We start from the raw sequence: 24,972 nt of genomic DNA on the forward strand, positions 1-24,972 counted from the left end.
AACTTGGAATCCACAGCTCCTCAGTGCTGTGATAAGAGGGCCTGGACCTAATGACAGCACGTGAACTTCAACTTCTGCACCCCGCCCACCATGGCAATTCATTTTGTTCCAGTATGCAACAGCAAAGGGCAGCACAAACATAAGTTTCCTATGGTGCAGTTGGCATCATATGCACCCACCTGGCTATTTTGGCAAAAATAAAGCACAATACTGCTGATGCTACAAATCTGAAAGAAAAACAGAAAATGCTGGAAAAACTCAGCAGGTCTGACAGCATCTGAGGGGAGAAAAACAGAGTTAACGTTTCAAGTCAATATGACCCTTCTTCAGAGCTACAGAGAAGTAGAAATGTGAGGAATTTTATACTGTTTAGGTGGGGGGAGGGGGGCGTGGTGGAGCAGGTGGAGCTGGATGGAAGGCCAGCAATAGGTGGGGGCGAAGGAGAGATTGAACAAAAGGACAAAGGGAGTGTTAATGGTGGCAGTAAGGGCTAAAGAAGGTGTTGATAGTGACCTAAAGGTAAGAAAGCAGAATGTGAGAATAGCAGAACAGGGGTAAGCACTCTGAAAAGAACAACATGAACAAGTGACGGATGGTCCTTGTGGGGGTGGAGTCGGGGGATGGGGCGGTGGTGAGGAAAAAAGGATCAAAAATGGGATAAAAAGGGGATCAAACAATGAACAAATGAATAAAAATAAAAATGAAACATTGAGTTCAACAACTTCAGACCATGAACTCTCTCCTCCATCTTCACCCCTTTTTTATCCTTTTTTTTTTCCAATTCAATTTTCTTTTATCCACTTATTTTCATTTTTACTCATTCACCTATCGTTGCCCTTCAACCCAGCTTCACCTACTCCACCCACCTTAAACAGTATAAATTTCCTCACATTTCTACTTCTCCGTAGCTCTGAAGAGGGGTCATACGGACCTGAAATGTCAACTCTGTTTCTCTCTCCACAGATGCTGTCAGACCTGCTGAATTTTTCCAGCATTTTCTGTTTTTCTTTCTGGCTATTTTGGCAGCTGTGTAATAGCATTCACCAGCAAAAAGGATATTCATCAAGGAATTATGCTTCAGGAGTGTATCTTTCCCAGCAACTTTCCATAATGCCCATGTCTTAATGGATTCACAGCCTTATTCTAGGATGACAAAAGGCTGAAATTGAATCTGGGATGTTGAGCCGAAAATCTCTCCATTATTACTGCCAAAATCTAATGATAAAGCAGTGGAAAAGGAGGGATAGTCAGGCGGTGAGGCCTACCAGATATTTCCAACCCAAATCCATATTCCATCCCATCTCCATGGAGACAGTCAGCATCATCCCACCTCCCACAAGAAAACTTTTCAGATGTTCTTGCTTTCCATGATTGTCTCCGTCAATCCCAGGAGATGCCTGGAGAAGGGTAGTGGTGAGAACATGGCCGTACCATTGCTGCTTCATTGGGCGGTTTGATTTTAAGCAAACCTTTCATTATTACTGCTGGAAAATAGAAATATCATAACTGTAAAGTTTAACATACCACGATACATCTTGGCTGGCTGAGGGAATGCTGTGCTGCCGGAGCTGCCATCTTCCATGCCCATTTGCTTTGAAGAAGAACAATGCATGTTCTCCTTGGTGTCCCAGCAAATTCATATCCATCAACTAATTTTACTGAAACATATTATCTGGTCACGATTTCATTGCTGTTTGTGGGAGCTGGTTGTACATCAATTGGTTGCTGCATTTCCATACATCACAACAATGATTACACTTCAGGAATATTTAAATCGCTGTAAAATGCTTTGGGAAATCCTGTGGCCATAAAATTAATGCAAGTCTTTCCATCTAATAAAAATAATAATGAAGTTAGTGTTGTGTACTTTATATCTCAGGTTTATGCAGAGGTGACATTAGTTTCTCTGTGGGAAACAGGTTTCATTCAGAGTGCTTTTAAATATCTACTTCATACTTCAGCTTTAGCGTCCAGCTCATTCTTCAGCTTTGTTTACTTTTCTCTGATTCCACACCTAGGTTTAACCAATCAAACATCGTGAGCATCAATAGTAAACAGACTCACATAATCAAACACAGAACAATTGAAACTACAGTAAGGAAGTATGTATACTTTTCTTCCCTCTTGTACTTTCTGTAGTTGTATGCCATGACCTTTCTATCTTGCTAGTATTACATGATGTACTCCTGATGGAACAAGCTTTCTGAGATGCCTGCTGAAGACATACTTGTATTACCTACATTGACATGGTGGTCATGTTGTAGATGGGGACAGTTCTGAGGAAAAAGATATGGCGGTGAGAGGAAGTTTTGAATAACTGATCAAACAGGAGATGGAAAACGGAAAGCAATGCAGGTGAAAAGGCAAAAGAGACAAACAGAAATCCTATCAGAGAGAAAAGCAGAACTTCTTCAAGTTGAGTCCATTTGGCCTTGTGGATACTGACTGGCAGATACCATTACGACTGGATACAGCTTGTTCTATTGTTCTGTGGGGGCAAGCTCAGTTTCCAAGGCTTCTTCTGTAATAGGAACATAAGAACAGGGGAGGTGGCCATTCAGCCCCACAAGCCTTTTCTGCAATTCGGTTTGATCATGGCTGATCTTCTCCACTCCATTTACATACCTTTGATCCATTTCCTTCAATACCTTACTATGAAAATCCATAAATCTGTAAAATTCCATCTTGGTTTCAATTGACCCAACAGGAATAACCTTTTGGGAAAGAAAGTTCCATACAGCCTCTACAATTCATGTTAAAAGTGCTTCCTCTTACACTGTCTGAAATTAGTTGTACCAGAATCACGAGCATCCATCTGAACCTGACCATGCATTCGTGTTTCAGCTAAGTGTTTTGCTGCACTTCCTCAGCACTGTACTGAATGACAATCCAGGTTATGTGCCCTTGAGTGGGGTTTGAGGACATGATGCTGTGACTCAGAGATGAGAGTCCTACCAGCTGATTCAAATTGCTACCTAATGGCATAATGTTAATGTTTATTAATAAAACTTACTTTGCTGAGCTCAAAACTGAATGTCTTAATCGATCCATTGCTGCAGACCTTTGAAGTCACATAATAGTTGTAAAAAAAATAATGGTGGTGGGGCAAGGTGAACACCCAGAAGTCAGGGTCCATGCCAGAGCCAATAAATCAGCTAAGAAAAGGGTTAAGGTCCTAGAGTTTCAGGAGCTGCTCGTATATCTGTTTGAAGAGCACCAGACTGCTGACTTGGAAATCAATATTAAGTTACTGGAGCAAACACTCTTGTTTGATGCGTGATGGAAGTCTGAATTTACTGAAGGAGACAAAAAGTTCCAAGTCAGCCATGTCCTATTAAAAGTAGTCAAAGTGTGTGCCCTCCATGGCTTCGAATCTCAAACACAGAAATTGGAAAAGCTGGAAAAACTATTGCCTTTCAGACTGACAAAATGGAGACAGGGAAAGCATTCGCATTGCATGCAAAAGAGATTAAGAAGACAGTTTGTGGCCTGCTTCACTAATTAGCAAAGTTGTGGTTTGTATGGAAGATTCGGCCTTGGCTGAACTTGGTGACATAAGTGCAGGGATTTAAGAATTAGCTTTGAAGTGGCAGTGTGCAGTATTAGCAACAAATGAGTTAATATTCTTGCATTAACAAGCACACTGAAAGACATTCTTCTGTTCGTTATTTTAACAAACCCATTGACCAGATTTTGATTTATAAAAAAGCTAAGTCCTCTATTCAAATAGCAGATGGAGGAATTTAAATACACAAGCCAATCTATTAGTTACTAATACCACACAATGCCATTTCAACCCACAAGTCTCAAATAAATTGGCAATTTAAACATTATTCCAAAGCTGATTTTATCTTCACACTAAACCTTTGCAGCTGGAGGATTTCCATAATTCAAACCAAACTGCTTTGACCCTCTCCCTGCCAGAGTAAACTATCCATTGCATGCTCACATCTTTCACCTCACATAAAATGTTTCACATTTGTCAGGGTTGAGTTTCATTTACCGATGCAGTACCCACTTGTTTTAGCTTATCTAAATATATTTACAATTGCAGAACTGCACAATAAAATAAAGACAGGTAAAGCCAAAACAACTTTCATATTATCATGGTATGATACAGCACAGAAGAAGGCTATTCATACCATCGTGCATATGCCAGCTCTTTGAAAGAACTGTTCAATTACTTCCACTCCTGTTTCTTTCTCCTTGGCCCTGCAAGACTTTTCCCCTTCAAGTAATTATCCAACTTTATTCAGTGTTTCAATGTATGTGGGGTTTGATTGCTTGTAGTGTATGTGCAGAATTTCCACAGGTCATGACCCCAGCAGTTGAACTAGCCCAATGGTACCCTTCGGTGACCATCTCACTGTAATTTTCTGGGTCAGTGGAAGGCTGGAAGGCAATGTATATAACTATCATGGGGCCGACAGGTATACAGCCTGCTCTGGCTCCTGCCTGTTCACAGTGACCAGAGGTTCCAGCACATCGGGCATTACGTAGTGCAGTCGACTGGGGTCTTGCCCACCTACTAAAGAGCTGGCAAGTCCTGCCCCCATGGGTTCCTCTGGGAAAGGCTCACCAGCATTAAGTGCCTCTCACGCACCTAAGTAGCCAGTGGTGGGCCTTCCCCTGGACCAAGGACCCTGGTGGAGTGGAAATCCTGTCCCCACCCACCCCCCCCCCCCCCCACCCCTCCCCCCCAACCCCCCCCACCTCCCACAACCCCGGCCCCGAGAGCTGCTGGCCAGTCAGCGGCCGGCAGCTGCCCGTTGCAGGCAACACCGGTGGGAACAGTGGTAGCTGCCGGCAATGCACCCAGTGAGAGGCCTATCACCAAGATGCACTGCAGCAACTCACCAAGGCTCCTTTGACAGCACCTTCCAAACCTGCGACCCCTACCACCTAGAAGGACAAGGGAGCATATGCATGGGAATACCACCGCCTGGAAGTTCCCCTCCAAGTCACTCAGCATTCTGATGGTGTACCTACACCACATGGACTGCAGCGGTACAAGAAAGCAGCTCACCACCACCTTCTCAAGGGCAACCAGGGATGGGCAATAAACACCGACCTAACCAGTCACACCGAATCCCATGAATGAATGAACCAAAAGTTTCCCTGAGGGACGCAGGCCACAAGTGAGTAAGGGTGGGATGGGGTCGCGGGGAGGGGTTTGTGAAAGAAGAGGGGAGTGGAGCCAGCATCAAGGTCAGAGGGAGGGGCTTTCAATGGATTCTGCCCCCCTTCCCAATGGCAGGCCCTTCAATTGGACACTGAGCGCCTCTGCCCCCACCCCAAGAGCCTGCAAGCAAACACGACAGTTCGCTTTTCAGGCTTCCCATGTGGCGACTAGCCCCACCTGTTGCTGGGTGAATACCAGTGGTGGTGGGATGAGTTCTTTTAGTGGGCATTAATTGCCCACTTAAAGGCCTCAATTAGCAGCAGGGCAGGTAGGCCATTCCTGAGCCTTTCCACCTCAGGCTTAATCAGGGCAGAGGTGAGAGGCACTAGGGTCCCCACCTGGCACCCACCAGCCTGATTAAATGTCCCTCAGCTCCAAACTCACCATGGGGAAGACATTAAATTCTGCCACTAGAGGCATTATAGCACAAAAGAAGTCCATTTAGCCCTTTGAGTCCATGCCGACTCTCTATTGGGCTATCCAATCAATCCCATTCCCCTGCTCTAGTCCCTGAAAGATTTACTTCCCTCAAGTACCCATCCAATTTCCTTTTGAAATCATTCATCGTTTCCGCATCCACCGCCCTTGTGGGCAGTGAGTACCACTCATTGTGGAGAAAAGTTCTTCCTCACATTCCCCCATACTGCAGCTCTTGACCAAAACCTTAAATCTGTTTCCCTAAACCTTATGCCAGCAGCTCGTGGGAACTGTTTTACCTTGTCTACTTCATCTAAACCTGTCATAATTTGGTACAGCTCTATCAAATCACCTGTCAATCTCCTCTGCTCCAAAGAGAACAACCTCAGCTTCTCCAACTTAACCTTGTAGCTAAAATTTCTCTTCCCTGAAACCATACTGGTAAATCTCTACATCCTCTCCAGGACCTTCACATCCTTCCTAAAGTCTGGCAACTAGAACTGAAAGCAATTCTCTAGTTGTGGTCTAACTAGACCTTTATAAAAATTCAATATAACTTCACTGCTTTTGTACTCAATATCTCTATTTATGAAGACCAAGATCCCAAATGCTTTACTAACTACTCTCCCAATATGTCCTGCTAGCTTAAAATACCCATGTACATGAACCCCCTCCCCCCCCCAACCCACTGCACCAGGTCCACCTGTCCCTGCATACTCTTTAAAACTGCATCATTAAGTCTATATTGTCTCTCCCTATCCCTTCTGCCAACATGCATTACCTCACAGCTCTATGTATTAAATTCCATTTGCCACTTGTCTGCCCATTCTGTTAGCCTATTTATGCCCTGTTGCAGGCGATTGGTATCTTTACTGCTTGCTACTCCTGCAGTCTGAAAAACATTTACCATGATTTACTGGCCCAGATGTTCCACTCAGGATGGGAAATTTCCAACCCTGATCAGACAATAAAATGTGCACTTACCTTCCTCTGATTTTTCTGAGCAATCTTCTGAGGGAAGTTCCTTCATATCCGCCTGATTGCAACAAACCTCATAGGGAGTGGCGCAGAGAATCAGTGCAGAAGACACGTCCCCCTTTTACAGCATTAGCTGCCATATTCCAGAGTGTAAACGTCCCATATCATCTTTGTAAACAACTATGGAGAGAAGATAAGTAGATAAGGTAAATGGTATGGGGATAGCGTGGGTAAGGGGGTAGGGTGGATAAGGATAGTGGGTAAGGGGGTAAGGTGAGGTGAGGGGGTAAGGTGGGTGGGATAAGTGGGTAAGGAGGTAGGGTTGGTAAAGGGGTAGGATGGATGAGGGTATAGTGTGGATAAGGTAAGTTGGTAGGGTGAGTGAAGGGATGGATGACGGGGTAGGGTAAGTGGGTAAGGGGTAGGGTGTGAGGGGGTGGGGTAGGTGAGGGCTTAGGGTGGGTAAGGTAAGTGGGAAAGGGGATATAGAGTGAATGCTGGGGTGGGGGTCAGTACAGAGGTGGGGTAGCACTTGGATGGGGTGAGTGAGGTGGGTCAGGATTAGTCAGGTTGGGTTGGTGAGATAGTTGGCTTGGTTCAGGTCGGGACAACTTGTCAGGTCCGGGGTTAGTCACATCCGGTCGGGGGGAATAGTCGGGAGGCTCAGAGAGAAGTCGGGTGCATGGTCGAGTCAGGTCAGCTTGGCAGGAGTGCAGGGTGGGGTGCGGGGGGTTGGGGGGCAATGTAACTTTGCCTAAACAGCTATTACAGCTATTAGCTAAAAGCACTCTATCTTAAAATTGGATGCTTGGCATTTTAAGTGACACTAGTGAGGTTCCTCCAAACTGCAGAATACATGTTGAGCTGTGAATCATTAGCACAGGAATTCAGTCATGCTGTGTGGTCAAGGTGATGAAACATTGACTCACCTTCGGGAAGAGCAGTCAGAGAGGTGTACCTTCGGGAGATACACAGAGAGGAGAGAGAATAAATACAGTCCAGAGAGTGCGGCCACATCACTCACCTTTGGGAAGAGCAGTCGGAGAGGAGGATCTGTGAGCTGCTCGGAACCGACCAGCGCTGAGTTCAAAAGGAAAGTGAAAAGAAAACAAATTGTGACATCGCAGGAAAAAAACAGTTTGATTGGCTGGAGAAGGAGCTAGGCTGTTTGGTGAGTATCTGGTGAATATCTAGTAAGTGTTTAAGGTTTAATCTATTCCTAATGTTTACAGTAAATTAGGAACTGTACTTTTTATAAGGTTTATTAAGTAGGGCCAAGAAGTACAAAGTTCACAGAAGTAAACCAAAGTAAAATAAAGTCAATGTAAAAGAAGTAAATTGAAGCCATAGCAGGACAGCTGGGTCGTGTGGAATGTGTACCCTATATATGTAGGAAGCCATGGACGCTCCTGGTGTCCTAGACATGTGCAGAAATGCTGCCAGCTGCAGAACCTGGAGCTCCAGGTTTCAGAGCTCGAGCAGTGGCTGGAGTCACTGTGGTGCATCCGCGAGGCTGAGGCCTGCGTGGATAGAGCTTTCAGAGAGGTGATCACACTGCATCTTAGGAGCCTGGAGGCAGAAAGGGAATGGGTGACTGTCAGGCAGTCCAAGAAAATTAGGCAGATAGTGCAGGAGTCTCCTGGGGTCCTGCTCACAAATCGGTTTTCCGTTTTGGAAGCTGGTGAGGGCACTGGTTCCTCAGAGGAGTGCAGTCAGAGCCAAGATAGTGGCACCGCAAGCAGATCAGCTGTACTAGAGGGGAGGAAGAAGAAAGGAAGAGTTATAGTAATAGAGGATTCATTTGTTAGGGGAAGAGACAAGAGTTTCTGTGGCCATAGACATGAATCCAGGATGGTATGTTGCCTCCCCCAGTACCAGGGTCAAGGATGTCACGGAGTGGCTGCAGTACATTCTGCTGGGGGAGAGTGATCAGTCAGAGGTCATGGTCCACACTGGTGCCAATGACTTAGGTAGGAAAGGGGTGAGGTCCTGAAAGCAGACTTTAGGGAGCTGGGAGGGGATTGAAAAGCAGGACCTCTAAAGCAGTAATCTCAGGACTTCTCCCAGTCCCATGTGCAAGTGAGTATAGGAATAGGAGATTTGAGCGATTAAACATGTGGCTGGAAAGCTGGTGTAGGAGAGAGGGCATCAGATTTCTGGGGCATTGGCACCGGTATGAATATCCTCGCAGGGGTATTTGCTAGTGCTGTTGTGGGGGTGAGGGTTTAAATTAGATTGGCAGGGGGATGGGGGATGGGAATCTGAGGGCAAAGTCAGAGCAAGGAACAGGAGATAATTAGTGAGTGATTCTGAAAGACAAAAGAGGCACTGGTTAAAAAGTGTACGGTACAGGAATTTGGCAGTATTAAAAGGCAAAGGTATATATGTAAATTCAAGGAATATAGCAAATAAAGCTGATGAGCTGAGGGCACATATAGACACATGACAACATGATATCATTGCTAAAATGGAAACTTGGCTTAAGGAGGGGCAGAAATGGCAGCTCAACATCCCTGGATATACAGTTTTCAGACAGGATAGGGAGGGTGATAAAAATGGTGGGGGTGTAGCATTATTGGTTAAAGAATCAATCACAGCTCTAGGGAGAGATAATATGCTAAATGAGGTATCAAATGAGGCCGTGTGGGTTGAGCTCAGAAATAAAAAAGGGGCAGCCGTACTGTTAGAAGTGTACTATAGACTCCCAAATAGTTGAAAAAGTTAGAAGAGCAAATGCGTAGGCAGATTTCTGAGTGCAAAAACAATATGGCAGTAATAGTTGAGGACTTCAACTACCCTAATATCAGTTGGTATATGAACAATGTGAAGGGCACAGAGGGTGCAAGATTCTTGAACTGCATTCAAGAAAACATTTTTAGCCAGCACATTACAAGCCCAGCGAGAGGGGGCACAATTCTAGATTTAGTCTTAGGAAATGAAGCTGGGCAGATGGATGAAGTAGCAGTGGGTGACCATTCTGGAGATAGTGACCATAATACAATTAGATTTAGCATTGTTATGGAAAAGGACAAAGACAGAACAGGAGTGAAAGTTCTAAATTGGGGGAAGACAAACTTTACAAACTTCAGGTGAGCTGGCGAGTTTGGACTGGGCTATTAGAAGGGAAAACAGTGTCAAATCAGTGGGAGGGCATTCAAAAGCGAGATTCTATGGGCACAGTGTAGACATGTCCACACATAAAAAAGATGGTACTCCAAATCTAGAGCTCCCCACTTATCCAGAAGCATATAGGCCAAGGTAAAGCAGAAAAAGAAAGCTATGACAGTCACAAAAGACATTATACTATAGAAAGTCTAGAGGAGTATAGAAAGTACAGGGGTGAAGTAAAAATGGAAATTAGGAAACAAATAGAGGATACAAAAAAAAATTGGCAAAAATCAAAGAAAACCCAAACATGATTAACCAGTACATTAAGAGCAAAGGAATAACTAAGGAAAGGATAGGGCCTATCAGAGGTGTGGATGGTAACTTGTGCGTTGATGCTCAAGATGTGGGCAGGGTTCTCAATGAGTACTTTGTCTCCGTCTTCACTAAGGAGAGGGATGATGCAGACATTCTAGTTAATGAGGAGTAGTGTGAAATATTAGATACAATAAGCACAGTGAGAGAGGAAGTACTGGAGCGACTGAGATCCAGGGCCAGATGGATTGTATCCTAGGCTGTTAAAGGAAGCCCGGGATGAAATAGCGGACACTCTGAGGATCATTTTCCAATCCTCACTAGATACATGCGAGTACCAGAGGATTGGAGGTCTGCAAATGTTGTACCATTATCTAAAAAGGGTGCAAGTGATAGGCCATAAAATTATAGACCGGTCAGTCTGACTTCAATGGTGGTCAAATTATCAGTTTCAAATCTGAGAGACAGGAGAAACTGTCACTTAGAAAAGCATGAGTTGATCAAGTACAGTCAACATGATATTGTGAGGAGTATCTTACTAACTTAATAGAATTTTTTGAGGAAGTATCAAGGAGGATAGATGAGGGTAGTGCAGTGGATGTTGTCTGCATGGATTTTATTAAGGCATTTGACAGGGTCCCATATGGCAGACTGGTCAGAAAAGTGAGATCCCATGGGATACAGAGGAAGGTGGCAAGTTGGATCCAAAATTGGCTCAGCGACAGAAAACAAAGGATAATGAGCAATGGATTTTTTGCAAATGGAAAACGGTTTCCAGTGGTGTTCCACAGGCCTCAGTGTTGGGGGCCTTGCTGTTTGTGGTATATATTAATGATTTGGACATAAATGTGGGAGGTATGTTTGGGAAGTTTGCTGATGACACAAAAATTGTTAGTGAAGAGGTTAGCTGTTGTCTCCAGAATAGTATCAATGGTGGCTGAGTGGGCAGGAAAGTGGCAAATGGAATTCAATCCAGAAAAATGTGAGGTATTGCATTTGGGGAGGGCAAACAAAGCAAAACTCAATAAACGGGGGGATATTGAGAGAGGTTGAGGAAGTGAGAGACCTTGGAGTGCATGTCTGCAGGTCCCTCAAGATGACAGGACAGGTGAGTAAGATGGTAAAGAAAGCAAATGGAATGCTTCCCTTGGTTGGATGGGGTAGTGTATACAAAAGCAAGGATGTAATGATGGAACTGTATAAAATGCTGGTTAGACCACAGCTGGAATTTTGTGTACAGTTCTGGTCACCACGTTACAGGGAGAACATACTTGCTCTGGAGAGAGTACAGAAAAGATTTACTAGAATGCTGATTGGGTTTGAAAATTGCAGTATGAGGAAAGATTGAATAGACTAGGGTTGTTTTCCTTAGAACAGAGAAGGCTGAGGGTCACCTAACTGAGATGTATAAAATTATGAAGGGCCGACAGGAAGAGAGTAAAGACTTGTTTCCCCTAGCTGAGGGGTCAATTACCAGGGAGTATAGAGTTAAGGTGATCAGTAGAAGGATTAGAGGGGACATGAGGAAAAACTTATTCACACAGAGGGTGGTGGGGCATCTGGAATTCACTGTCTAAGTTGGTGGTTGAGGCTGAAATGCGCAACTGATTTAAAAGGTACTTGGATCTGCAACTGTAGTGCTGTAATCTGCAAGGCTACGGACCAGGTGCTGGAAAGTGGGATTAAAATGAGCAGCTAGTTCCTTTTTCAACTTTTTCTTCCTGGCACAGTCATGATGGGCTGAATGGCCTCTTTCTGCGCTGTAACTTTTCTATGGTTCTATGGTTCTGTGTTCTACATGTGTTAAATCAGCTGACTGGGGTCATTGTAGGGCCCTTTCTGACGCTTCCAGTGCACACTTAGCACGTCCAAGATAACGCCCTTCCTAGCAGAGGGCATAGCCCAGGGTTGGCCAGAAATAGCCAAAAATGGCCAGAAGCATGGCCAACATCGTTGTCAGCTTTCGAGGCTAGGGCAGGTACTAACTAGCCTAATTTTGCAGCCTTTGTAATTGTCATGCAACATATGTGCTGGCGAACATAACGTGCTTCATGTTTAAGCTGTTTTAACTGAAAATTTCCAATTTTAAACTATCTAAGGGAAGCTAAGTATATAAAGTAATATTATGGGCAGGATTTTGAGGCTGTCGTGTGGGCATGGTGGGCGGGCATGGTGGGTGGGCAGGGTGGGTGGGCACGGTGGGCGGGCATGGTGGGTGGGCACGGTGGGTGGGCAGGGTGGGTGGGTATGGTGGGCGGGCATGGTGGGCAGGCACAGTGGGTGGGCATGGTGGGCGGGCATGGTGGGCGGGCACGGTGGGTGAGCAGGCATGATGGGTGGGCACGGTGGGTGGGCAGGGTGGGCAGGCACGGTGGGTGGGCATGGTGGGCAGGCACAGTGTGCAGGCATGGTGGGTGGGCATGGTGGGCGGGCACGGTGGGCGGGCATGGTAGGCAGGCACGGTGGGTGTGCACGGTGGGTGGGCATGGTGGGCGGGCATGGTGGGTGGGCACGGTGGGTGGATACGGTGGGCAGGCACAGTGGGCAGGCACAGTGGGTGGGCACGGTGGGCAGGCACGGTGGGTGGGCACGGTGGGCAGGCACAGTGGGCATGGTGTGTGGGCACAGTGGGCAGGCACAGTGGGCAGGCACAGTGGGCATGGTGGGCAGTCATGGTGGGTGGGCACAGTGGGTGGGCATGGTGGGCGGGCATGGTGGGCAGGCATGGTAGGTGGGCATGGTGGGCAGGCCCAGGAACAGCCGAGAAATGGTCCGCTGCTCGCAATCAGGCCCGACCGCAATTTCATGCTGGCCGGCCAATTAAGGCACAGCCCATGTGAAACGCAGCTCCACACTGGTCAGGAAGGGCCAAGCCGGGTGGGTGTCTGTCGGCCGCTGGGTCCAATGGCGACTTGGCTGCCTGATTAAAAACAGCACAGGCAGCCCCTGGAAGGCTGCCATGGAAGAACGCCTGTTGTGCATTCACAACCTCAAGTGATAGAGTCGAGTGCGGCTGGAGACAGCACACGGGAGGGCATGTTGGCCCCCTGCTTTTTGGACGAGTGCCCCGCCGTCCTACTGGAGGAGGTGGCTCCTGGGAGGGATGCTCTTGTCCCCAGAGATGGGAGGAGGAGGCCACCGCACTTCACCAAGAGGGCATGGGAGGAAGTGGCAGCGCTGGTGAGCAGCCATGGCGTGGTGTGGAGCACATGGGTGCAGTGCCAGAAGTAGCTCAATGACCTGCTGCATTCAGGGTGAGAACCGCGTTGGCATGGGTCAGTGTGCAGAAGTGTTAAGGTGTGGCCGTCCTCCTGTGGACATCAGGGGTGCTAGAGTCCGAGTGCCAACTGGTCAATGACAGCAGAGCTGGCCAAGGGACTGACTGCTTGGACTGAGTGCCTTGCGGCTCGAGGGCCACGACTCGGATGTGCCCTGTGAGGTGTTCCTCAGCTGGGGTTGGCCAGATTGCAATGGCGCTGCAGGTAGAGAGCGGACTAATCAATATTCCTGTGTCCTTTCAGGAGAAGACGAGCCATAACCATGTTGAGAGGGCACGTCCAGGCGGAGAGCCACCCAACCTGCTGATGCCCTCCCGGTTCGAGCAGGACGCCTTGGAGCTGGAGAGCTGGCACGCTCCCCGTGCAACCGGGCGTGGAGAGGTGGGGGTGCCAGTCGAAGGTAAGAGTGCAGTGCACAGAGGTGAGAGTTTCAGATTGTGCAACTGTTCTAGTGTAGTCTCTTCTTTGAAGGGAGCCTCGAACCTGGAGTCCCCATTGATCATTGAAAGACGATGGCACCATGATGCAGATCTCCATTGTCTCACCAGGGTGCCTGGCATGCACAGTGACTGTGTGATGACTTTAATGACATGTCCTTATTATCCCTTTTAAGTTCGCCAGCACACACTCACTCTGTGGACCCTGAAGGGCCACCCCGATGCCAGAGGACCACCCTGCTTCATCTGCACCTGCATCACACCCGCTTTCTGAAGCAGGCACTAGCGCAGATACCAGCACCTAAGTGGGCATTAGATCGGCGGCTAGAATGTCGGTGCTCAGCAGTGAGGGCATTTCACTCGCTTGAGGAGCAGGAGCAGGAGCAGGCAGAGAGTTCCCAAGGCGACGGCAGTCAGAGGACTACTGGGGACCAGGACTATGCTCAGTTGAAAGCAGATGATGAGGCTCTGGAGTCGACCATTAGGTAGGAAATGCTGGATGTCCAGCGGAGATCTGCAGGAGGATCTGGCAGAGATCCATGAGAGTATGTGTGCCATGGTCTCCGTTATGGAGGAGTGTATGCAGAGCGTGAGCACTACATTGACCCTCATGGCAGAACGCACTGCCTCTTCCTTTGAGAGAGTGGCGACTCTCATGGAGAGGTAGCTCCAGGGACAGAATGAGGGGTTCCTGGGGTTAAGCTCAGACCTGCAGGCCCTCACACAGGCAGTGACCTCAGATAGTCAGTGTCAGTGTGGGAGATGAATCCCAGCTAGGGGAACGTCCATCAATGGTGGGCAGGAAGGTCCAGACCTTACATGGGCACACGAGCTGCTTGTTGTCTCTGTGGGCTCATCTCAGGGTGCTCTGGATGATGGCAGCAGCTCCTCTGCCCCTCTGCCAGTGACTGTCACATCTGATGAGGCTGCGATGACTGGGGAGATGCCAGCCATGGCACTGGCCACTCCCTCCCAGGCAGGGCCAGCACAGGCTCCACTGGCCAGAGGACGACCACCAAGGTCATCAAGGCCAACAAGACAACAGGGTGAGCAGCTGCCTCCAATACCGCTGCCAGCAGAGGGGTGGGGGGGCAGTGGGGGCACCAAGCCTTAACACTCAGAAGTGTAAGTTAAAGACACCTTGAGCACAAGAGGGACAGGTCACGGGTGATTTTCTGTTCATTTATGTTTGGTTTATCTTTGCTGTCTTGGGAATGAAGACCAGAGAAGATTACGTAAATTTTTTTGGATTGTCAAAATGAGATCCATTTTGTTTTTGTCATAAGGGACTGTGTATGCTTCATTTTTTTATTTTCTTGGTGCAGGGTATGCCCATGTGTAATGCTGGATGTGAGTGACTCTGAACTTCATTGCAAAGGCACTAAGTGTACAAATGAAAGGTTAATTTCAGGCATCCGGGATGGAGGCGGCAGCCCTGGCAGGCGGTTGAAGCTGATCTTTGGTAGCCTAGCTGAAGGAGCGTTGGATCAAGGTGTCCCTGGTGTCCCTGTCTCGCTGGAGGTTACTGAGGTCTGGTTCACGCCCTCAGTATTCTCCTCACCATGCTCATCTTCAGACTCAGTACTGGATTCATCATCTGTGGCCTCTGCAGGTCTGTCAAGATCCTCGTTCTCCAGTGGGTGCCCCCTTGCCAGTGCCAGATTGTGGAGAGCGCAGCATGCAACCACTATCAGTAACACCCACTCTGGGGGGGGGCTATTGGAGTGCACCCCCTGAACGGTCCAGGCATCAGGAGAGCATCTTAAGAAGACCTATGGTCCTCTCTAACACCACCCTTGTGAAGGTATGACTCATATTGTAACTCTTCTCTGCCGCTCTTCTTGGTTGAGCCTTGGCACCTGGGTGTGTCTGACGATGTAAACATCAAAGGTACCTTGCACAGACTTGCAGAATCTGCATCCTGTGGTCACACACTATCTGCACATTCATGGAGTGGAATCTCTTCCATTTGACGATGGCGCCCAGCTGACCCGCTGGCGCCTTTATGGCCACATGTGTGCAGTCGATTGCACCCTGGACATGGGAGAACCCAGCAATTGCTGCAAAGCCTCTGGCTCGCTCAGCCTGGCTGGCCTCATCTGTACGGTAATGAATAAGGGTCAGTACCTGCTTGAACAGAGCTTCTGTCACCAGCTGGATGCAACTGTGGACAGCTGATTGGGAGACTCCACACAGATCCCCCAATAACCCCTGGAAAGAACCGCAGGCATAGAAGTTGAGGGTCACTGTGACCTTCAGAGCCACTGGCATGGGGTGTCCACCCACACAGTTGGAACTGATCTCAGGCCCAATCATCTGACAAATGGAGGTCAGAGTCTCCCTAGAGAGGCGAAGCTTCCTTTGACATTTGCACCTCGCACTTACTGAGATGTCTGCATCATCGCCTGTAAACCTTGGCAGCAGGATAGTGGCATCTTCTGCAGCCCCTTCTGCCTTGGACTTCCTGCTAGCCCTGTCCCCTTGTGCCTGCGCCTCTCCTCCCACAGGTCCCTCCCATGGAAGTTGCATTGGGACATCTGGCCTCCTCTCCCTTCTGCCTCTTTCTTCTTCCTCAGGGGAGGAGCCACCAGCGGAGACCACAATCCCCATTACCAGGGGAACAGAAGGCTGCCTGATGCCTGGAAGGTTCCACATGGTCTGAATCCTTCGGGGGCCTTTGGAGACACCAAGGAGACCTGAAATTAAACCTGCAAATGCTAGAATGAAGCCCCAGACAGAGATGAAGCTGCCAAGTACCAATAAGTCACCCTGCTCACCCCTTTTATCCTGCCTGTGGATGAGGTTTTCGAAAATGTCGGCTGGCCGCCTGCCCATTTTGACCGTGCAAAAAGCGTGAAACTGCACGGGCAACGGAAAATCAGGGTCAACTGGCTTTTTCATGGTCTTAAGGGCCTCTTAATTATTGGCGGACGTGGCTCCGGCACCTGCTCACGCCCCCTGACCGCAATATCGCGGGAGTGCACGATGACGTCAGTACGCTCGCCCGACACCATCGCCCGCTATTTTACGCACATGCCCGCCTGCAGGAGGTAAAACTCTGCCCTCTAAAACCATGTACCCGGCTGGGAGCCTCGCCCACCAGAGGCACAGGTTGAGAATGTGGGCGTGCCGTGCCACTAGTTTTTCACCCATGAGCAGGTGGAGATGCAGCAAAGCAGTGTATTCGAATTCCCCCTTCCAGGAACAGAACTTCATGAAATTGCTTCTGGGGTAGCACAGGTTGGATGCAAATTAAAACTCTTTCAGCTTTGCTAAACTTGGAAAGAATGCCCTCTGCTGTTTCAGTGTGAATTTCAACACAAACCATCCCTGAACTAAATTGTTGAGTTAATTCACTGACGCCACACTCCCAGGGGAAATATGCGCTCAAGAAGCATGCAAGTTGAAAAATAAATGCTGAGCTTTTGTAGCTCACCCTTCTACAGTTCACCATTGGGAATATGGGCTAATTAATTCGAGGATAGGATACAAGTATGGATCCCCTTAGGATCGAATGCTCAGTTCACACTCAGGCCTGATAGGTTCCTTTACTGTTCATCTTATTCATGAATGGCAGTACTCACCTCTCAGAACCTCAGCTACCAACCACAGAACAGTTGACGCACAAGTATCTTCAGCATTGTGAAAGAAGCAGACAGCGGGAATGATGAAGTACATGGTCATAGGCAGCAATAGTACATTCTGGAAGCTAAGTAGCGGTTGCCTTGCATTAGCAGTCATCATGGCCAGTTTGTTATTTCCTGGCCTTGGAATGATGATATTGGGAAAGTTGGAAATATGTATTTGTTCAAGAGCAAAGGGAAAAATATAGGAAGCACCTGAAATGGAGAGCGCGGAGGGGCATCATATTGAAAAAGTTTTGAACAGATCAATAATGAAGGACTGGTAAAGACCTTCTGACCCACCTAGCCTGTCCTACACAATGGTGATACCTTGTGCATCACAATACACACACCCTCCGCCCAACCCAAAACCAGGTGACCTGTTGAGACAGGCAAAAATACAGAAAAAAGTCCAGGCCAATTTGGGGGGAAAGATCTGGGAATTCCTCTCTGAGGCATCTAGGCAATTGAAACTAGCCTAGGTTATCACTTGGGTCCCGAATTCCCTGTGGTACCTAACTTTTGTAAGAGGTGAAAACTGCCCTAACATTGTCAAAATGAGATCCATTTTGTTTTTGTCATAACGGACTGTGTATGCTTCATTTTTTTTATTTTCTTGGTGCAGGGTACGCCCATATGTAATGCTGGATGTGAGTGGCTCTGAACTTCATTGCAAAGGCACTGAGTGTTCTTCGTGTTCAAACGAAAGGTTCATTTCAGGCATCTGGGATGGAGGCGGCAGCCCTGGCAGGCGGTTGAAGCTGATCTTTGGTAGCCTAGCTGAAGGAGCTTTAGATCAAGGTGTCCCTGGTGTCCCTGCCTCCCTGGAGGTTACTGAGGTCTGCCTCACGCCCTCAGTATTCTCCTCACCATGCTCATCTTCAGACTCACTACTGGACTCATCATCTGTGGCCTCTACAGGTGCATCAAGATCCTCTTTCTCCAGTGGGTGCCCCCTTTGCCAGTGCCAGATTGTGGAGAGCACAGTATGCAACCACTATCAGTAACACCCGCTCTGAGGGGGCTATTGGAGTGCACCCCCTGAACGGTCCAGGCATCGGGAGATCATCTTAAGAAGACCTATGGTCCTCTCTAACACCACCCTTGTGAAGGTATAACTCATATTGTAACTCTTCTCTGCCACTCTTCTTGGTTGAACCTTGGCACCTGGGGGTGTCTGATGATGTAAACATCAAAGGTACCTTGCACAGACTTGCAGAATCTGCATCCTGTGGTCACACAATATCTGCACACTCATGGAGTGGAATCCCTTCCATTTGACAATGGTGCCCAGCTGACCCGCTGGCGCCTTTATGGCCACATGTGTGCAGTCGATTGCACCCTGGACATGGGAGAACCCAGCAATTGCTGCAAAGCCTCTGGCTCGCTCAGCCTGGCTGGCCTCATCTGTATGGTAATGAATAAGTGTCAGTACCTGCTTGAACAGAGCTTCTGTCACCAGCTGGATGCAACTGTCAACAGCTGATTGGGAGACTCCACACAGTTCCCCCAATAACCCCTGGAAAGAACCGCAGGCATAGAAGTTGAGGGTCACTGTGACCTTCAGAGCCACTGGCATGGGGTGTCCACTCGCACAGTTGGAGCTGATCTCAGGCCCAATCATCTGAAAAATGGAGGTCAGAGTCTCCCTAGAGAGGCGGAGCCTCCTTCGACATTTGCACCTCGCACATACTGAGATGTCTGCATCATCGCCTGTAAACCCTGGCAGCAGGATAGTGGCGTCTTCTGCAGTCCCTTCTGCCTTGGACTTCCTGTTGGCCCTGCGCCCCTTGTGCGTGCGCCTCTCCTCCCACAGGGCCATCACTTGGAAGTTGCATTGGGACACCTGGCCTCCTCTTCCTTCTGCACCTTTCCTCCTCCTCAGGGGAGGTGCCACCAGCGGAGACCACAATCCCCATTACCAGGGGAACAGAAGGCTGCCTGATGCCTGGAAGGGTCCACATGGTCTGAATCCTTCAGGGGCCTTTGGAGACACCAAGGAGACCTGAAATTAAACCTGCAAATGCTAGAATGAAGCCCCAGACAGAGATGAAGCTGCCAAGCACCAATAAGTCACCCTGCTCACCCATTTTATCCTGCCTGTGGATGAGGTTTTCGAAAATGTCGGCTGGTCGCCTGCCCATTTTGACCGTGCGACAAGCGTGAAACTGCACGGGCAACGGAAAATCAGCGTCAACTGGCTTATTAATGGTCTTAAGGGCCTCTTAATTATTGGCGGACGTGGCTCCGGCACCTGCTCACGCCCCCTGACCACAATATCGCGGGAGTACGCGATGACATCAGTACGCTCGCCCGACACCATCACCCGCTATTTTACACCTGATCAGGTCGGGCATGTGCCCACCTGCAGGAGGTCAAATTCTGCCCTCTAAAACCATGTACCCGGCAGAGAGCCTCACCCACCAGATGCACAGGTTGAGAATGTGGGCGTGCCGTGCCACTAGTTTTTCACCCATGAGCAGGCGGAGATGCAGCAAAGCTGTGCATTCGAATTCCCCCTTCCAGGAACGGAGCTTCATCAAATTGAATCTGGGGTAGCACAGGTTGGATGCAAATTAAAACTCTTTCAGCTTTGCTAAACTTGGAAAGAATGCCCTCTGCTGTTTCAGCGTGAATTTCACCACAAACCATCCTTGAACTAAATTGAAGAATTAATTCACTGACTCCAGACTCCCAGTGGAAATATGGGCTCAAGAAGCATGCAAGTTGAAAAATAAACACTGAGCTTTTGTAGCCCATCCTTCTACAGTTCACCATTGGGAATATGGGCTAATTAATTGGAGGATAGGACACAAGTATGGATCCCCTTAGGATCGAATATTCAGTTCACACTCAGGCCCGATAGGTTCCTTCACTGTTCATCTTATTCATGAATGACAGTACTCACCTCTCAGGACCTCAGCTACCAACCACAGTACAGGTGACGCACGAGTATCTTCAGCATTGTGAAAGAAGCAGACAGCGGGAATGGTGAAGCACATGGTCATAGGCAGCAATAGTACATTCCGGAAGCTAAGTGGCGGTTGCCTTGCATTAGCAGTCATCATGGCCAGTTTGTTATTTCCTGGCCTTGGAATGATGATATTGGGAAAGTTGGGAATATATATTTGTTCAAGAGCAAAGGGAAAAATATAGGAAGCACCTGAAATGGAGAGCGCGGAGGGGCATCATATTGAAAAAGTTTTGAACAGATCAATAATGAAGGACTGGTAAAGACCTTCTGATCCACCTAGCCTGTCCTACACAATGGTGATACCTTGTGCATCACAATACACACACCCTCCGCCCAACCCAAAACCAGGTGACCTGTTGAGACAGGCAAAAATACAGAAAAAAGTCCAGGCCAATTTGGGGGGAAAGATCTGGGAATTCCTCTCTGAGGTATCTAGGCAATTGAAACTAGCCTAGGTTATCACTTGGGTCCTGAATTCCCTACGGTACCTAACTTTTGTAAGAGGTGAAAACTGCCCTAACATTGTCAAAATGAGATCCATTTTGTTTTTGTCATAACGGACTGTGTATGCTTCATTTTTTTAGTTTCTTGGTGCAGGGTACACCCATATGTAATGCTGAATGCGAGTGGCTCTGAACTTCATTGCAAAGGCACTTAGTGTTCTTCGTGTTCAAACGAAAGGTTCATTTCAGGCATCTGGGATGGAGGCTAATTAATTGGAGGATTAATTGGCAGGCGGTTGAAGCTGATCTTTGGTAGTCTAGCTGAAGGAGTATTAGATCAAGGTTTCCCTGGTGTCCCTGTCTTGCTGGAGGTTACTGAGGTCTGCCTCACGCCCTCAGTATTCTCCTCAGCATGCTCATCTTCAGACTCACTACTGGACTCATCATCTGTGGCCTCTACAGGTGCATCAAGATCCTCTTTCTCCAGTGGGTGCCCCCTTTGCCAGTGCCAGATTGTGGAGAGCGCAGTATGCAACCACTATCAGTAGCACCCGCTCTGAGGGGGCTATTGGAGTGCACCCCCTGAACGGTCCAGGCATCGGGAGAGCATCTTAAGAAGACCTATGGTCCTCTATAACACCGCCCTTGTGAAGATATGACTCATATTGTAACTCTTCTCTGCCGCTCTTCTTGGTTGAGCCTTGGCACCTGGGGGTGTCTGACGATGTAAACACCAAAGGTACCTTGCACAGACTTGCAGAATTTGCATCCTGTGGTCACACAATATCTGCACATTCATGGAGTGGAATCTCTTCCATTTGACGATGGCGCCCAGCTGACCCACTGGCGCCTTTATGGCCATATGTGTGCAGTCGATTGCACCCTGGACATGGGAGAACCCAGCAATTGCGGCAAAGCCTCTGGCTCGCTCAGCCTGGCTGGCCTCATCCGTACGGTAATGAATAAGGGTCAGTACCTGTTGAACAGAGCTTCTGCCACCAGCTGGATGCAACTGTCAACAGCTGATTGGGAGACTCCACACAGATCCCCCAATAACCCCTGGAAAGAACCGCAGGCATAGAAGTTGAGGGCCACTGTGACCTTCAGAGCCACTGGCATGGGGTGTCCACTCACACAGTTGGAGCTGATCTCAGGCCCAATCATCTGACAAATGGAGGTCACAGTCTCCCTGGAGAGGCGAAGCCTCCTTTGACATTTGCACCTCGGGCATACTGAGATGTCTGCATCACCGCCTGTAAACCCTGGCAACAGGATAGTGGCATCTTCTGCAGCCCCTTCTGCCTTGGACTTCCTGCTAGCCCTGCTCCCCTGGTGCCTGCGCCTCTCCTCCCACAGGTTCCTCCCCTGGAAGCTGCATTGGGACATCTGGCCTCCTCTCCCTTCTGCACCTTTCTTCCTCCTCAGGGGAGGTGCCACCAGCAGAGACCACAATCCCCATTACCAGGGGAACAGAAGGCTGCCTGATGCCTGGAAGGGTCCACATGGTCTGAATCCTTCAGGGGCCTTTGGAGACACCAAGGAGACCTGAAATTAAACCTGCAAATGCTAGAATGAAGCCCCAGACAGAGATGAAGCTGCCAAGCACCAATAAGTCACCCTGCTCACCCATTTTATCCTGCCTGTGGATGAGGTTTTCGAAAATGTCGGCTGGTCGCCTGCCCATTTTGACCGTGCGACAAGCATGAAACTGCACGGGCAATGGAAAATCAGCGTCAACTGGCTTTTTAATGGTCTTAAGGGCCTCTTAATTATTGGCGGACGTGGCTCCGGCACCTGCTCACGCCCACGGACCGCAATATCTCGGGAGTGCGCGATGACATCAGTACGCTCGCCCGACACCATCGCCCGCTATTTTACACCTGATCAGGTCGGGCGTGTGCCCGCCTGCAGGTGGTAAAATTCTGCCCTCTAAAACCATGTACCCGGCGGGAAGCCTCGCCCACCAGAGGCACAGGTTGAGAATGTGGGCATGCTGTCCCACTAGTTTTTCACCCATGAGCAGGCAGAGATGCAGCAAAGCTGTGCATTCGAATTCCCCCTTCCAGGAACAGAGCTTCATCAAATTGCTTCTGGGGTAGCACAGGTTGGATGCAAATTAAAACTCTTTCAGCTTTGCTAAACTTGGAAAGAATGCCTTCTGCTGGTTCAGTGTGAATTTCACCACAAACCATCCTTGAACTAAATTGAAGAGTTAATTCACTGACGCCACACTCCCAGTGGAAATATGCGCTCAAGAAGCATGCAAGTTGAAAAATAAATGCTGAGCTTTTGTAGCTCACCCTTCTACAGTTCACCATTGGGAATATGGGCTAATTAATTCGAGGATAGGATACAAGTATGGATCGCCTTAGGATCGAATGCTCAGTTCACACTCAGGCCCGATAGGTTCCTTCACTGTTCATCTTATTCATGAATGGCAGTACTCACCTCTCAGGACCTCAGCTACCAACCACAGAACAGTTGACGCACGAGTATCTTCAGCATTGTGAAAGAAGCAGACAGCGGGAATGGTGAAGCACATGGTTATAGGCAGCAATATACATTCTGGAAGCTAAGTGGCGGTTTCCTTGCATTAGCAGTCATCATGGCCAGCTAGTTATTTCCTGGCCTTGGAATGATGATATTGGGAAAGTTGGGAATATGTATTTGTTCAAGAGCAAAGGGAAAAATATAGGGAGCACCTGAAATGGAGAGCGCGGAGGGGCATCATATTGAAAAAGTTTTGAACAGATCAATAATGAAGGACTGGTAAAGACCTTCTGATCCACCTAGCCTGTCCTACACAATGGTGATACCTTGTGCATCACAATACACACACCCTCCGCCCAACCCAAAACCAGGTGACCTGTTGAGACAGGCAAAAATACAGAAAAAAGTCCAGGCCAATTTGGGGGGAAAGATCTGGGACTTCGTCTCTGAGTCATCCAGGCAATTGAAACTAGCCTAGGTTATCACTTGGGTCCCAAATTCCCTGCGGTACCTAACTTTTGTAAGAGGTGAAAGCTGCCCTAACAAGAAACAGGTCCAAATCTCGCTTGACCTGATCTGCTGAATGGCACTTGCAGCTGCCGAAGATACTTCTCTGCTCCGTCCCAGGAACAGGCATAGACCATTCGGCCCCTTCAGGCAGATCTGCCATTGAGTTAGATCAGTGTTGATCTGTGTCTTAACTCCAACTCCACACCTTAGTTCTGTAACCCCGTATGCCCTTGCCAAACAGAAACCTAACAATCTCAATTTGAAATTCTCAAATAACCCCCAGCCTCGACAGGAAGAGCTCTTGATTCCCACCACCTTTTGTGTAAAGAAGTGGCATGTCCCTTGTTCCCCACCAGAGGGAGTTGTTTCTCTCTATCTAACCAATCAACTGCTTTAAATGCTTTCAACACCTCAATTAATCACCTCTGAATCTTTTATATTAAAAGAAATACAAGCCTGTTCTTCTTCAAACTCCATAGTTAAAGCCTGCAAATGTTAGGCAGACTGCTTACATCAAAGAGCTCCATGCAGATGTCTTTTTCAATAACAAGGTCCCGACACAGCAAACCACAATAATGCTTGGAACTTGGTCTGAAGGGCACACCTAACCTATCCAGGCTTTGGAACTGCTGTTTTATGATACGCTTGATGAAGCATCTTGCAGGGGCCTGTCCTTGTTGTATCTTTGAGTCTCTGTAACATCCAAATGCCACAAGGGGGTCAACAGCTAAGTTTTACTTCCACCTCCTTCAGTTTGGTCCACTGCATTCACTGCTCCCAAAGCAAGCGTGACACAAACCTCTGTCGCTTGCCATTTCAACACATCACCCTGCTCTCATGCCCACATGTCCATCCTTGGCCTGCTGCAATGTTCCAGTGAAGCTCAACGCAAACTGGAGGAACAGCACCTCATCTTCCGACTAGGCACTTTACAGCCTTCCAGACTTAACATTGAGTTCAACAACTTCAGGCCATGAACCCTCTCCTCTATCCCCACCCCTTTTTTATTCCTTTTTTCAAAATTCATTTTTATTTTTTGCCCACTTATTTTTATTTTATTCATTTTTATTTTTATTCATTTATTCATTGTTTGATCCCCTTTTTATCCTATTTTCAATTCCTTTATTACTGCACCACCACCCCCTCCCCACCCCCACAAGGGTCATCTGTCACTTGTTCACGTTGTTCTTTCACAGAGTGCTTTCCCTTGTTCTGCTATT

General features: G+C 48.1%; 1 protein-coding gene across 2 annotated transcripts in view; it reads right to left on the minus strand.

Annotated features, from left to right (window-relative positions):
* Positions 1-7,648, minus strand: part of LOC121290832 (immunoglobulin superfamily member 5-like) — a 114,331-nt gene extending 106,683 nt beyond the window's left edge. Inside the window, exons 1-3 of one of the 2 annotated variants that reach the window (XM_041211818.1) lie at positions 7,602-7,648; positions 6,584-6,757; positions 1,957-2,014 (exon numbers count right to left, since the gene is read on the minus strand). The gene's annotated coding sequence lies outside the window, so the exon portion shown is untranslated. The remainder of the gene's footprint in view (positions 1-1,956; positions 2,015-6,583; positions 6,758-7,601) is intronic. The other variant, XM_041211820.1, reaches the window with a different exon arrangement.
* Between the last annotated feature and the right edge of the window lie 17,324 nt (positions 7,649-24,972).

Source organism: Carcharodon carcharias, chromosome 18 (assembly GCF_017639515.1).
Source record: "Carcharodon carcharias isolate sCarCar2 chromosome 18, sCarCar2.pri, whole genome shotgun sequence".
NCBI classification, from domain to species: Eukaryota; Metazoa; Chordata; class Chondrichthyes; order Lamniformes; family Lamnidae; genus Carcharodon; species Carcharodon carcharias.